At 35.7% G+C, this 13,233-nt stretch overlaps 1 pseudogene; it reads left to right on the forward strand.

Annotated features, from left to right (window-relative positions):
• Positions 1 to 7,604: 7,604 nt before the first annotated feature.
• On the forward strand, positions 7,605 to 12,699 carry LOC120158436 (annotated as a pseudogene).
• The last annotated feature ends 534 nt before the right edge of the window (positions 12,700 to 13,233 follow it).

A 13,233-nucleotide genomic window follows, 5' to 3' on the forward strand; every position in this document is an offset into this window, starting at 1 on the left:
TTGTTTTAAAAATCTCGGCTATATAATTTGAGAGAGAGAAAATGTAAACAGTTATCAACAAGGAATAAAAAATTAGAGTTTTTTTAGCATTTTGAATGTATCTTTTTTTTTTTCTATTTATGTTTATGTGTATGTGCATATGAGTTTTGACACAAAAAAGAAAGAAAGTGATAGACTAAACTTTTACATGAGAAGGGGGAAACCTAATGGGAGATCTCTTCGGTCTTCTCTATGATCGTTGAGGATTTTTCCATTTTGGGGACTTGTGAGATAAAAAGGCGATCGAAGTGTTTAGGGGAGCCTCTTGATATTTTAAGGGTTTTATTTAGAGGTAAGGAGGTTTTTGGGTTTAAAATAGGGTTGTGAGTATCATTTAGAGGGTTATTAGAGTTGGAAGTTAAAATGTTAAAGGGGTTTTGGGGTCTTTGAAGGCTCGTTTTTAGGTTTTTAACCCCATAACTGAGTTATAGAGAGTAAGAAGAAGGTCATAGGTGAGTTTGGTTCTTGGTTTAGGTCATCGGATCGTCGTGGGTGGCGGTCGGAGGTTGAGACGGAGTCTGTAAGCAATGGTCGATGGACGAGTTAGCGGGTTTTGGGTTATGGTCTAGAGAGAAAAATAGAGGAGGGGAGAGTTTTTTTAGTGCTTAAGTTCAAAATGAGTTTAAACCAAAAAAATGGGTTTTATAGCCAATCTTTCGGGTAAAATAACGTTTAGGTCCCTCAAATTCATGTGTGTTTTTATATTCCAGTCACTAATTAATGCTATTTTTTGAATTTACCTTAAACTTACATTTCCTTGTGTTGCTATTTTCCATTTTTATGTTTTAATGTTTACTTTTTGGATTATTTGCGCTTAGGCTATTACACTTTAACCGCGTATTTACATCTTCATCATATGTAATGATCTTTTTTGTATTTACTAATCCTGTTATTTATATCTTCATCACATCTTCATCCAATTTGTATGTACTAATCCTTCTATTTTTTTGTTTTCTGTCCATTATTTAGCTTGGGTTGTTTTCTAGGTTATTCACGCTTAAGTCCCTCGTATTTGCACGTGTTTTCATCAATTGATCCTGCTTATTTTTTTATTTTCGATTATTCATGCATTGTTTTGCTTTTAATCTATTTTAGTCATCAATTTTTTAGGTTTCATGTTATTTTGTTCTGAAATGGAGCACTAATTTTGTTATTTGCCATTTTTCCCTTAAATTTGTTAGGGTAGAAATAAAATGTAAAAATTAGATTTAAGTTCATAACATTGCACACATATTTATATTTCTATTCTTTTAAAATTTCAGTGTTTATGTTCGTTTCTTAATTCGAGCCTAATACTTTATTCCATTTTGGCACTTTATTTTTTTTAGCTTTGTTTTCATTTATAGTGCATGTAATCTACTTAGTATACATTCAATAAATTCAAGGCAGTGCCTTTTGTATGGGGAATCTATAGAAAAGTCTCGCAACTATAATGGAAGTGTGTTTTCGAGGATTTTTCATAAAAAGGCATTCTTTTATATAGGGAATCTATGGAAAAAGTCTCCAAACTACAAGGGAAGCGGGTTTCCAAGGATTGTTCGTATAAAAGGAAGTCCTTTTATTTTATTTTTGAGTCATATCTTAAATATCATTCGAATTTACAATTTTCGAATATAAAGATGATGTATAATCGAATAGGTATCGATTTCAGGCATACTGGGGTGCTTATCATTCCACATGTGTAATCAACTCCCAAACCCTTTTCAAAATGAATTTCTGGTTAAGCGCATGCTAGTTTTATCTTTTAATTTAATTTTTCTTTAAAAATTATTTTAAAAGGTATTTTTAGGTATTCGGCCAATATAACCTGAAGGTCGATGGTGACTCCAAATAATTTGTTTACTCAAACCCCGATCTTTTTAAATCAAGTTGGTTCTATCCCCATTCTAGCTCCCCAAAAAGCTTAAGGACCGTTCCAACATATATTTTAAACTTAAAAGAAAAAAAAACTTGAAAAGACATTGATTTAAGCCAATAATAAAAGGCTTAATATACCTTTTATTGCTTAAACTATACCTCAAAATATAATTTGGTGTCTAAAGAATTTTTTGTTAACAGTTAGTGCCTAATATTTTCAATGTTACACTTTTAGGTTCAGGACAATAACGGCTGTTAAATTCGATAGTTATTTGAAACATGTCACGCATAAAAAATTTCAAAAAATTATTTTATTTAAAAAGTTAAAATTATAATTTAAAAAAATAAAAAATCTTAAATTTTACATTTTCCATCGCTGATCGACCGTCGTCGGTCCGTGACCTTCACTGTTGACACCATCAAAATCATCTTGTTGCTAGAACCAAAACTGTAACACCCCAAATTTAATGAAATTAGGGACTAAATTGAAAGTTTCAGAACCTTGAAGCCTAGATTTAAACTTTTAAGTAGTTCATGGCTTAAAGTTGGAATTATCCCATTTTTTATAGTCAGTGAAAAATAAAGCCACCAAATTAAATTAAAATCCCTAAACCCAAAAGTCCATAATTTTCCACTCTAACCGCCACTCCCCTTCACTAATTTACTCTGCGCCGGTCGACGTCATGGTGCACCGTCGATACCATTGGAAGCGTCGCCTCAATCCAATCATAGCCCGGGGTCCCAATTACCGAAACCTCGTGTCGTTCGTCGTGGAATACCGTTCGAAAATTCAATCAAAAAACCTAATTTTCCCCTCATTTTTGCCTTGATTCCAATCGGTCCAACCACTTTTTTGTCTCACCGCCACGGTGTTCCCCGCGTCACTCCAGTAAAAAACTCGACCGGTGGGTTGAGTTGTCACCAACGTGGGTAAGTGTTTCAACTTTTTTCTTCTTTTGTTTCTGGTGGTTTTAGCTAAAATTAGGTGTTGTTATGGCTTGATGTTAATGTTTGAATGCTCGTAGAGCAATAGACCGATTACCCCAAGCTCGTCGCCACCACCACGCACTGTCACGCGCCTCCACGTGCGCTTGAGCTTCTTTCCCTACCCTAGAAACATTCTAGAACCGCTCCAGTAGGTCTGGACCAGCCTAAACCAACAACCTAGTCTGAACCATGTATGTTTGACCCGAACCAGGTCAACCCGACCCGACCAGTTGACTTTGATCTGACCCGTTGACCATTGACCATTCTGACTGTTGACTTTGACCAAAAAAATTAAATTTTCTAAAAAGTCATATGTTATGTTTTTCGACAACTTGAGTCCGAATTTGAAATATGTTTTGCCAAATTCACACTCGGTAAGCCGTTTTTCAGTGTTTTATCTTCGGAATCAAATTTGGGTTTTTGATTAAGTTTAGTTTCTGACGTAAATTCGTTTGCTATGTATCCGAGACATTATGGGACGTGGAATTAAAGTTCAAGAGTGATCAAATAGAGTTTAAATGGTCGATCGATATGGCTCATAAATCGAGGTAATACTCTACTACCTTTTATATGCTTTTCAGAACACATTGATAATTGGTAAATGCGTGAATGGAAATGATTGATCAATTAGGTGTATTTAATTATCGTTGGACTTAAACTGAATATGGAATAAAGGAAGAACACTGTAGAAGACTCAGATTGCTCACAAAAAAATGGGTAGACCAGTCAGAAATAGTTCTAAGATCATGGATTATGTAGTAATAAATTGATTTCAGAATCCAAAATTCTGATTAATTTCTTTAAAGGTTAAATGTGGGGACTGCTTGATTAAAACATTATGAAAATACCCTTAAGTTGTAAATATGGTATGTATTGATCCTGATAGTGGAGTTACACCGAAAATCTATTTTTTTACCCGGTAAAATTTATTACGCACATGTTAACTCCTAATTTATTTTAAAAATATCTTATAATCAATTTTAACCCTCAAAGAAAACACAAGGCCTATAAACTTTGATTCTTGAAAAAACACTTGAAGCCTAATTTATCAGAAGTAATGCCACTGACAGAATTGAATAAAATGACAATAATACCCTTAAAGTGTAAAAATGACTATGGATGGCTAGGATAATGGAGACGGCCTAAGAACTCATATTTTGATCCACTTGAACCTTGAAATCGCCGATTAAATTCGTGATCTATTTGAAATGCCCCTGAAGTGTAAAATAACCCAAAGTACGTCCAAGCCTTGGAATAACTACATACCATCAAGCTTTGAAATGAATAAATCAACATTGAATACCAAAATAACGTAGAATTTCTATTTCCTGAGTAATCACCCGGAGACTAAATTACTGAAGGTACTTTGCACGTTTGAATTTCTCGAAATGACTATATTATATGACCAAGTTGAACTGAATGGAAGTATTGTATGTATATGAATTTTGAAAATGATCAAATTACTCTGTAACTTCGAAGTGACCAAGATAAACTTAACTACTAAATGACCTAAGTACCCTCAAAGACCTATAATTAAGCGAATGACTTAGATAAGTCTGGAAACACTGATGAACCTATATGTTGTACCATCCATAAGTGTTTTGAACTACAAATCAAGCATGTCGACATTTCTTGATATTATTGTAATACAAAAATAAAATAAATATCATTGGAATATTTGTTTCCATTCAACGATGATTCATAAGATGATCAGTTCGACAAGAGTTGTCATTATTAAAGTGTGAATACCTTTGAAATGCATCGATTTAACCGGTTGACATGTATCATAGTGTTGAGATTTGTTCAGTTTGAGTTAACTCGATATCCTGATAAATTGACACGAATCTTAAATACCATGAATCATCATTTCACCCTTATTAGATCAAATTACTAATAATTCTCTAAGAACCAAATATCCAAAATGCCCCTAATTTTATGAATAATGGAATCACTCCCGTTATATTTGAAATCTTAAGTAACTCTGATGCAAAAGATTCTGAGTACTTTCCTGATAGCTTAGTGCATTTGAAAAATATTTAAATTTTATATTATCTTGATAAATCACTTCCTGAATGACTGATGACTCTATTAGCTATCAAACCCCTTTTTATAGAGTTATTGATTATGAAATCCTATTAAATTACAGAAGTTTCATGGTCCCCACTTTATAATTGCTAAGTACCTCCAGAAAATAACTGGACCCTATAGTGTGTTCCCTATATACTACATGATTGTTTTATCTGTTTTGAAATACGTTTCACCGAAATTTATGATTTACTAATTTACTAGCTTATGAACAATGACTACATGGTATGTGTTCTCTGATTACCATTTTCACTGAAATATATAATTGTTCCTGATTCATGGATCATGGGATCTATTGGTTACTACTTGAACTGTTTTATTTAGACATTATCAAGCTGGTAATTCCTTACGGGCCTAAGGTGACCCTTGGGTAGGCTTTGAGGCCCCGAGAAACTTTCTTGGGTAGGCTCTTAGACCCTAAAGAACTCCCTTGGGTAAATCATGTGACCGTTTATGGTGTACGAGTGGAGGGCAATTATGTGGTTTATTTATTATCACTCTTACGAGATTTTACTAGATCACGATCCTGATATTACAATTTAATGTTAAATCTGATTTCTACTGGATACTGTATAGGTAGGATTTTGAAGTATGGAGGTTCAGCTCTGCTCAAGCTGGTAATTCCTTACGGACCTAAGGAGACCCTTGAGTGGGCCCATAGGCCCCAAGGTACTCCCTTAGGGTGGCTCATTTGATGTGTGCTTAGGGTAAGTCCTTATGGATGCAGTTCTGAGGAACTGCAAACGGTGTTCGGTTGGAGGGTATTACTGTGTTTTTAAAATATTTTTTAAACTAAAAACATTTTTAAAGGATTTATATACGTTACTCTGTTTTGTTGGAACACATTATACATCCTATTATGATCTCATGAACTTGGTCCTCTGAACTGAAATCTTCATATTTTTTTTACTTGAAGAAATATCAGTGGAACTTCACCGAAAACCTGTAGATGTCTGAATCAACAAGGAAATTTTATTGCTTTCTATTTATCTGCATGTCCTTCAGCATCACTTGGTAGTTATGTATTATTAAGCTTCCCAAAGCTTACTCTTTTACTCTTCATTTCAAGTTAAAAGAATCGATCCAGCGCAACTATCAACTTCAATATAGGGAGTTTCATTCGGCTTTGCTTGCATAGAACGATATAAGTGTAATCAAGGGGCATATAGGTCACATTTGATTTTTATAATAAGTTTGATACTTGTATGGTTTTAATTGCGTTTGTAATATATGAATGCTTTTCTGAATTTGTATTTTAATTATAAATTGTTTTACAATTTTACGCACTTTTAACAAAATTTTAATTTTCCCCGAATTTTTACTGTGGGTCGCTCCGGTGGCCTTAATGTGACACCTCAGATCAAATCGAGTCACCCTCATCAGTCGGTGGGTGTTACAAAAACTCAGTTTCTCATCCACCGTGAAACTGTGTTGATTGTTGTGAAAAATGTCGTGAAAGGTTGACGAATTTCTAGGTTTTTCGTTTCTACTTTTTCGACGATTTCTATTACTACAACTATCTGTACGTTACACAGTCATCACTATTAAATTCCTCGTCATGCTTTGAATAAAATTTGACTAACAATGAACCTTCACCATCAGTGGTGGGGGATGAGAGGGAAAGAGACGACACGGGGTAGAGTTTGATTTTATCATTTTTTAAAATGTTTTTATTTTTAAAAAATTAAAAATAATAATAATAGTTAACTAAAATTGTTACGGAAAAAAATGTTAAAACTTATTGTTAGTAAAAAAATCTTTTAACACCAAATCATATATTGAGATATAGTTTAACACTAAAAAATATTAAGTCATAATAAAATAATAACAACGTTACAAATTTACATTGAATTTAATATTGGCATGCTAGCCGCGTTCAATTAATTTTTGAATGTGTGTGCTCCCCACTCCACTTAATCCTCTCGACTCGTTAGCTGGATTCGGCTTTAACCCAACCTAACCTTAGCCATTGAGTCAAAGTTCGCTCTGATTTTGACACATCAGTATATGGTCCCACTAAATCTAGAATACATATTCAGAGGGAACTTTTGGCCATAAATAATCGCAAAGCCTAAAGCTCGAAACAAAACGACTCTGGAGTGGCACCAAAACAATGCTGACACGAGTGGGCGTAGTTATCAATGTCTTAACTCACCCAACTCAACTCAGCTACTTATAGTGCAAAGGGGAAACACCCCAACTTTATCCTTCGCTATTCTATCATTTCGTCTTCCCAAACCATATTAAAACTCTCGTAGCTGATCACTCTAATCTCTATTGAAATCGAGAAATCATTGAATGGCGTCAACGCAACCGCACTGTTCAGTCACAGCTGCAACAAAGTCCTACCAGACCTAGCAATACCTCTGGCCCTCGATTAGGGGAGCCACCGTGACTTAAACTTTTATGTAAAAAAAAGACCTAGCAATACCCAAAAAAAATCAAATAAAAAACCAACAGAATCATTCTCGTCCCCAGAAGTTTTCACTCTCGAGTACCCCTCACCCACCTTGCAATGCTGCGAAACACACCACCACTGCCGTCGCCGCATCTGCCTCAGCCACCTGTGCCCCCTCCCTTTTCCTTCCCTCGACCCCGATTTCTCTGGCCACCGATCGACTCATTTTGTTTCAAATATGCACTTTGGCCACCCCAAAACAATTATCAACACCCGACGCACCTCTGTAGCTGAAGAGGTCCTTCAACTCGCCTTACACAATGGCCAAGCTGGCCTTGAAAGCATTCTCCTTTACTTCGAATCTAAGCTTTGTAGCTCTGATGACTATACTTTCTTGCTTCGTGAGCTTGGAAACAGAAGTGAGTATGAAAAAGCCCTTAAATATTTTAACTTTGCGGTTAGAATGGAGAGAAGAAAAACTGAACAAGGAAAATTAGCTACAACGATGATTAGTATTCTGGGTTGATTAGGTAAAGTTGAACTTGCCAAGGGAATTTTCCAGACAGTGATAAATAAGGGTTATGGAAATAATGTTTATGCTTTTTCTGCTTTAATTAGTGCTTTTGGGAGAAGTGGGTATTGTGATGAGGCCATAAAGGTTTTCGATTCCATGAAAAACTATGGGTTAAGGCCAAACTTAGTTACTTATAATGTTGTGATTGATGCTTGTACGAAAGGAGGTGTGGATTTTAAAAGGGTTGTGGAGATATTTGATAAGATGTTAAGGCGTGGAGTGCAGTAAGATCGAATCACTTTTAATTCCTTGCTTGCAATTTGTAGTGGAGGGGGTCAATGGGAGGTCGTTAGGAATTTGTTTAATGAGATGGTTAATAGAAGGATTGATTGAGATTTGTTTGGTGCTTTTGAATAGGGCTTTATTGGGGAAATGGGTTTGGAAATTTGCATCGGAGAAGAGATCATGGTGGAAGGAAGTGATGTGCAATGTGAATAACTTGGATCCGAACTCTTTGTTGATTGGGAATAATTGCTCAGCTAGAGCTTCTTGGATATGGAGAGGTGTGGTAAATAATTTCTTTTTTTCTGATGATTTTGGGGATTGTATAAGGAAAAATATGTGTTTAAGAGTTGGAAATGGGGAATCAGTGGAGTTTTGAAATGATATTTGGTTGGGTATGGTTCCTTTGAATGAGAGGTTTCCGAGACTTTTTGCTTTATCGAATAACAAAAGGGGTAAGGTGGCAGAATTCAGGATGAACAGTAATTCCGGTTGGGTTTGGGATATACAAATGAGAAGGAATTTGGTGGATTGGGAGGTTGAGCAATGGTTGCAACTTATTTCCTTATTGAACAACACAAATCTTTCATTATTGGAGGAAAATTGTTGGATATGGCTAGGTAATGGGGAGGGTTGTTTTTCAGCTAAATCGTGCATCACAAAATTTTATGATCAGGAGGGCAATGATGGAGAAGAGGGTATTTGGGATAGGCACGTTTGGGCAGGGGTTGTACCTCCTCGTGTAGAAGTTTTTGTTTGGCAAGTTGCACATCAAAGAGTAGCAGTGAAGGATGAGTTATTGAAGAGAAGTGTCACTGGGATTGATCATCTTTTATGTCCGATGTGTGGGAAGTGTGAGGAGTCAATTTCACATATGTTTTTGCATTGTGAGGTGGTTTGGTTTCTGTGGTTTAGATTTTTGAGGGTATGTAATGTTTCTTTTGTGGTTCTTAAGAAGATGATTGACTTTTTAATTTCGTGGGATGATTTAGTTCCAGGATCAACTATTTGGAAATTCATTCCAAGGGCGGTGCTGTGGTCGGTTTGGAAATGCGGAAACGAGATTACTTTCCAGAAAATAAAGGTGGATTCTGCAATGTTGTTCTTTCTTACTAGGTTCAGAACTGCTACTTGGTTCGGGGTGAGATTTAAGAATGTTAAAGTTCTTTTAGATTCTCTAATTGGGGATCTAAAACTGGCAGATTCGAATAGAAGACAGAAAAAAGGGTGTTCTCTTCATACTAAGTGGGTACCTCCTCTAGAAGATTTCCTTAAACTTAATTTTGATTGGGCAATGGCTAAGGGATGGGACAAAGGTGGAATAGGTGGTTTGATTAGGGATGACAGGGGTTTGTTACTTGGTTCATTCTCAGAAAAAATTGGAGATGGTCCTACTATTCTTGTTGAGTTAATGGCGATCAACAGAAGTTTGAATCTCATTGAAGAAGTAGGCTCTTCTCCAAGACAAAGGATTATCTTGGAATCAGACTCCACCACAGCTCTGAAGTGGATTAAAAATCCAGACCTATGTACCCCTTTATTTCAGACCTTGGTTATAGGTGTAGCTACTAATGTGTAAGGAAAGGGCATCATTTCAAGACATATTTTGAGAGTTGTTAATTGGGAAGCTGAGTTAGCAAAAGTTGGTATTGGTTGATCAAGTGGTATTGTGTTGAGGTTCTTAAGTTGTTGTGCTTAGTCAATTTCTAGGTTTCTGGTTTTACTACTGCAATTTGTTTTATGTTTTTAAGTCTTATGTCAAGCAGTCTATGATTAGGAGTTGGTTGTACGTTATGATTCAGAGTAATAAAATTCAGAGGTGCCCTTTTCCTCCTTCATATGTCCTTCATGTTACTGATATAACATGTAGGATATAAAGGGGGTTTTTAATGAGGCCAATCTTCTATAAATATATATATATATATATATATATATATATATATATATATATATATATATAATACACTTTTGGATGCTGTTTGTAAAGGGGAGCAAATGGATTTGGCTTTTGAGATTATGGAAGAAATGCCTGCAAAAAGTATTTTGCATAATGTTGTAACTTACAGTACTTTGGTTGATGGGTATGCAAAGGCTGGTAGATTTGATGAGGCGCACAATTTGTTTAATGAAATGAAATTTTTGGATATTGATTTGGATAGAGTTTCATATAATACTTTGCTTTCTGTTTATGCAAAGCTTGGTAGGTTTGAGGAGGCTTTAGATATTTGCAGGGAGATGGAGGATTCAGGCATGAGGAAGGATATTGTGACTTACAGTGCACTGTTGGGTGGATATGGGAAACAAGGCAAGTATGATGAAGTTAAGGGACTGTTTGATGAGATAAAATCACAAAAGGTGTCACCTAATTTATTGACTTACTCGACAGTGATTGATGTGTATTCAAAGGGTGGCTTGTATGAGGAGGCCATGGATGTTTTTAGGGAGTTTAAGCGGGCAGGATTGAAAGCTGATGTTGTACTCTATAGTGCATTAATTGATGCTTTGTGCAAGAATGGATTGGTGGAATCGGCTGTATCCTTGCTCAATGAGATGACAAATGTGGGGATTAGACCTAATGTTGTTACATACAATTCTATCACTGATGCTTTTGGTCGGTCTGGAACTTCAGAACATGTATTTGATGCTGGTGGGATCTGTGAATCGGTAGCTGACTCTTCTTCATTGGACATTGATCAATGTATTCAAGGCAAGGCAGGCAATAGGGATTGTAACCAGTTCATAAAAAATTTTGGGCAGCTGGCTGCTGAGAGAGGTTAAGTAAAGAAAGATAGTGGTGGCAAGCAGGAAATCTTGTGCGTCTTAGGAGTTTTTCAGAAGATGCACGAGTTAGAAATTAAACCAAATGTTGTCACCTTCTCACCCATCTTAAATGCCTGCAGGTATTATAGTTTGCTTTTTCATATGCTTGTCAATTAATTGGTTCCTTCTCATATATTGTTCAATGAAAAATGTGGACTTGGCACAACAGTTCAGAGTCCTATTGCTTTCTAAGTCCGCTGAGTCTTATGAAAATTTCATTTGTATGTTTAAATTTATCTAATTCAATGATTTGGAACTAGATAGTAAAGGTTCATTTTTTTGTTCATATTTATGCCAAAATGTTTCTTAACTATGAATCAGTAGCCTTCATTTGATCTGTTGAAGTCTAGAGCCAGAGTTGTTGTTGCCTAATCCATGAATGGTTTTATAGTTGCACTATGATAACTATGATATAGATGTTCAAGAAAAATGACATTGTCTAGAACTTTCAATTTGCATTCCACTAGCTTACTCGTTATCCGCTTGCAGTTGAACAAATCAGGCACACAATATAACAGGCTTCGAGATTTACTTCATATTGCAGGTTTATCTGATTTGTAAATAGTGGGAGTTTACTTGTGAATCTTCCCTTTTCCATTATTTTACAAATTGAATAATCTTTATCTGAAAAATATGGATGCTAATTGTGAATTATAGCTTTGGCTGTACTGCTGTAGGCGCTGTGATTCCTTTAAGGAGGCTTCAATGTTGTTGGAAGAGCTCTGGTTATTTGATAATGAGGTCTATGGTGTTGCCTATGGGCTATAGGGAAAATGTTTGGGTCCAAGCTCAATCCCTATTTGATGAAGTGAAGTTGATGGACTCTTCAACTGCGTCTGCCTTTTATAATGCTGAGTGATGTGCTTTGGCACTTTGGTCAGGTTAGCTCTTTGTAATGCTGTTGCTTCTCTAGTTTGATGCACTTCTATCTCAGTAGCATTCCACTATGATGCTTATCCCTTGATATTTTTATGATTTTAGGACCTTGTATAGATTAACATATCTACACTTTTACAATGTTACCTTACAGAAACGGGGAGCTCAACTGGTTGTGCTTGAAGGAAGACGGCGGCAAGTGTGGGAGAATGTATGGTCTAATTATTGTTTAGATTTGCATCTTATGTCCTCTGGTGCTGCTCAAGTAATGGTGCATTCTTGGTTGCTAAACATACGCTGTTGTTTTTGAAGGTCATGAGTTGCCAAAGCTAGTAAGGTAATCAAAGTGGTTTTGCAGTTAATGGGCTCATTAACAGGGTACTTGCACCGTTTTGTTTCAAAAATAAGTTTGTTTCCATGTTTGTCCAGCATTTTAACAGGTTGGGGAAAACACAGCAAAAGAGTCGGTGAGGGTGCACTAAGGCGAGATGTTGAAGCACTCCTCTCTAGCATGGGTGCACCCTTTCAGCTTGCTAAGTGTAACTTAGGTAGATTCGAATCAACAGGTCCTGTAGTTACGGCCTGGTTAAGAAAATCTGGCACCAAAAAGTTGATAGTTCTTCATGATGATAGATGTCACCCTGAAAACAAAAGGTTTGAACAAATCATAAATTTACAGATAGTTCCATTTGCTAGTATGCATAAATACCCTTTATTTAAAGCTTTTTGGTTTTCCCTGATGTTTCGCCCTGTAAGTTGTACAAATTATCAAAGAATTGGCCTATATGTTCGTCTCTCTTGCCATCAACCTCTGAGCTATGCGTTCAATACTGCCGGTTGATGTAGTAACCAGCATTATAGAAGGCAGAAGCAGTTGAAGAGCCCATCGACTAATATAGGTACCCATTTTATGTAGTATAGAAGAACCAATGTTTCAACATCATTTGCCCTGCATGTTTTATCACGTAATCTATTTTGTTTTGCAAAAATGACCTACATTTCTTGAAATGATCGTTCGGGGACTTGTTTTTGAGAGGATAAACTTATTAGAAACTTTAGAACCCTTTTTTTTATACCTTTGATCAAAATTAATCCACCATTCTCTTCGTTTATTCTTTAATCTTTTAATAAATTTTCATATGAAATTCTTGAACTTAATTTTAATCATAAAGTTTGAGAGATCCTACTATTAAAAGTTCATTAAAGCCATTGTGCCAATATTTCAATTAAATGTTCTTATTAATAAAATTTATAGTTTAAAGACCTAAATAACATATCGGTAATTAAGTGACTATTCAAATCGTTTACCCAAATTTAATAAGCAGTGTTCTTTATTTCTGGACCAGGGTATGGAAAAACAAAATAAAGCACCTTC

Source organism: Hibiscus syriacus, unplaced genomic scaffold (assembly GCF_006381635.1).
Source record: "Hibiscus syriacus cultivar Baekdansim isolate YM2019G1 unplaced genomic scaffold, ASM638163v2 tig00111311_pilon, whole genome shotgun sequence".
Taxonomy (NCBI): Eukaryota; Viridiplantae; Streptophyta; class Magnoliopsida; order Malvales; family Malvaceae; genus Hibiscus; species Hibiscus syriacus.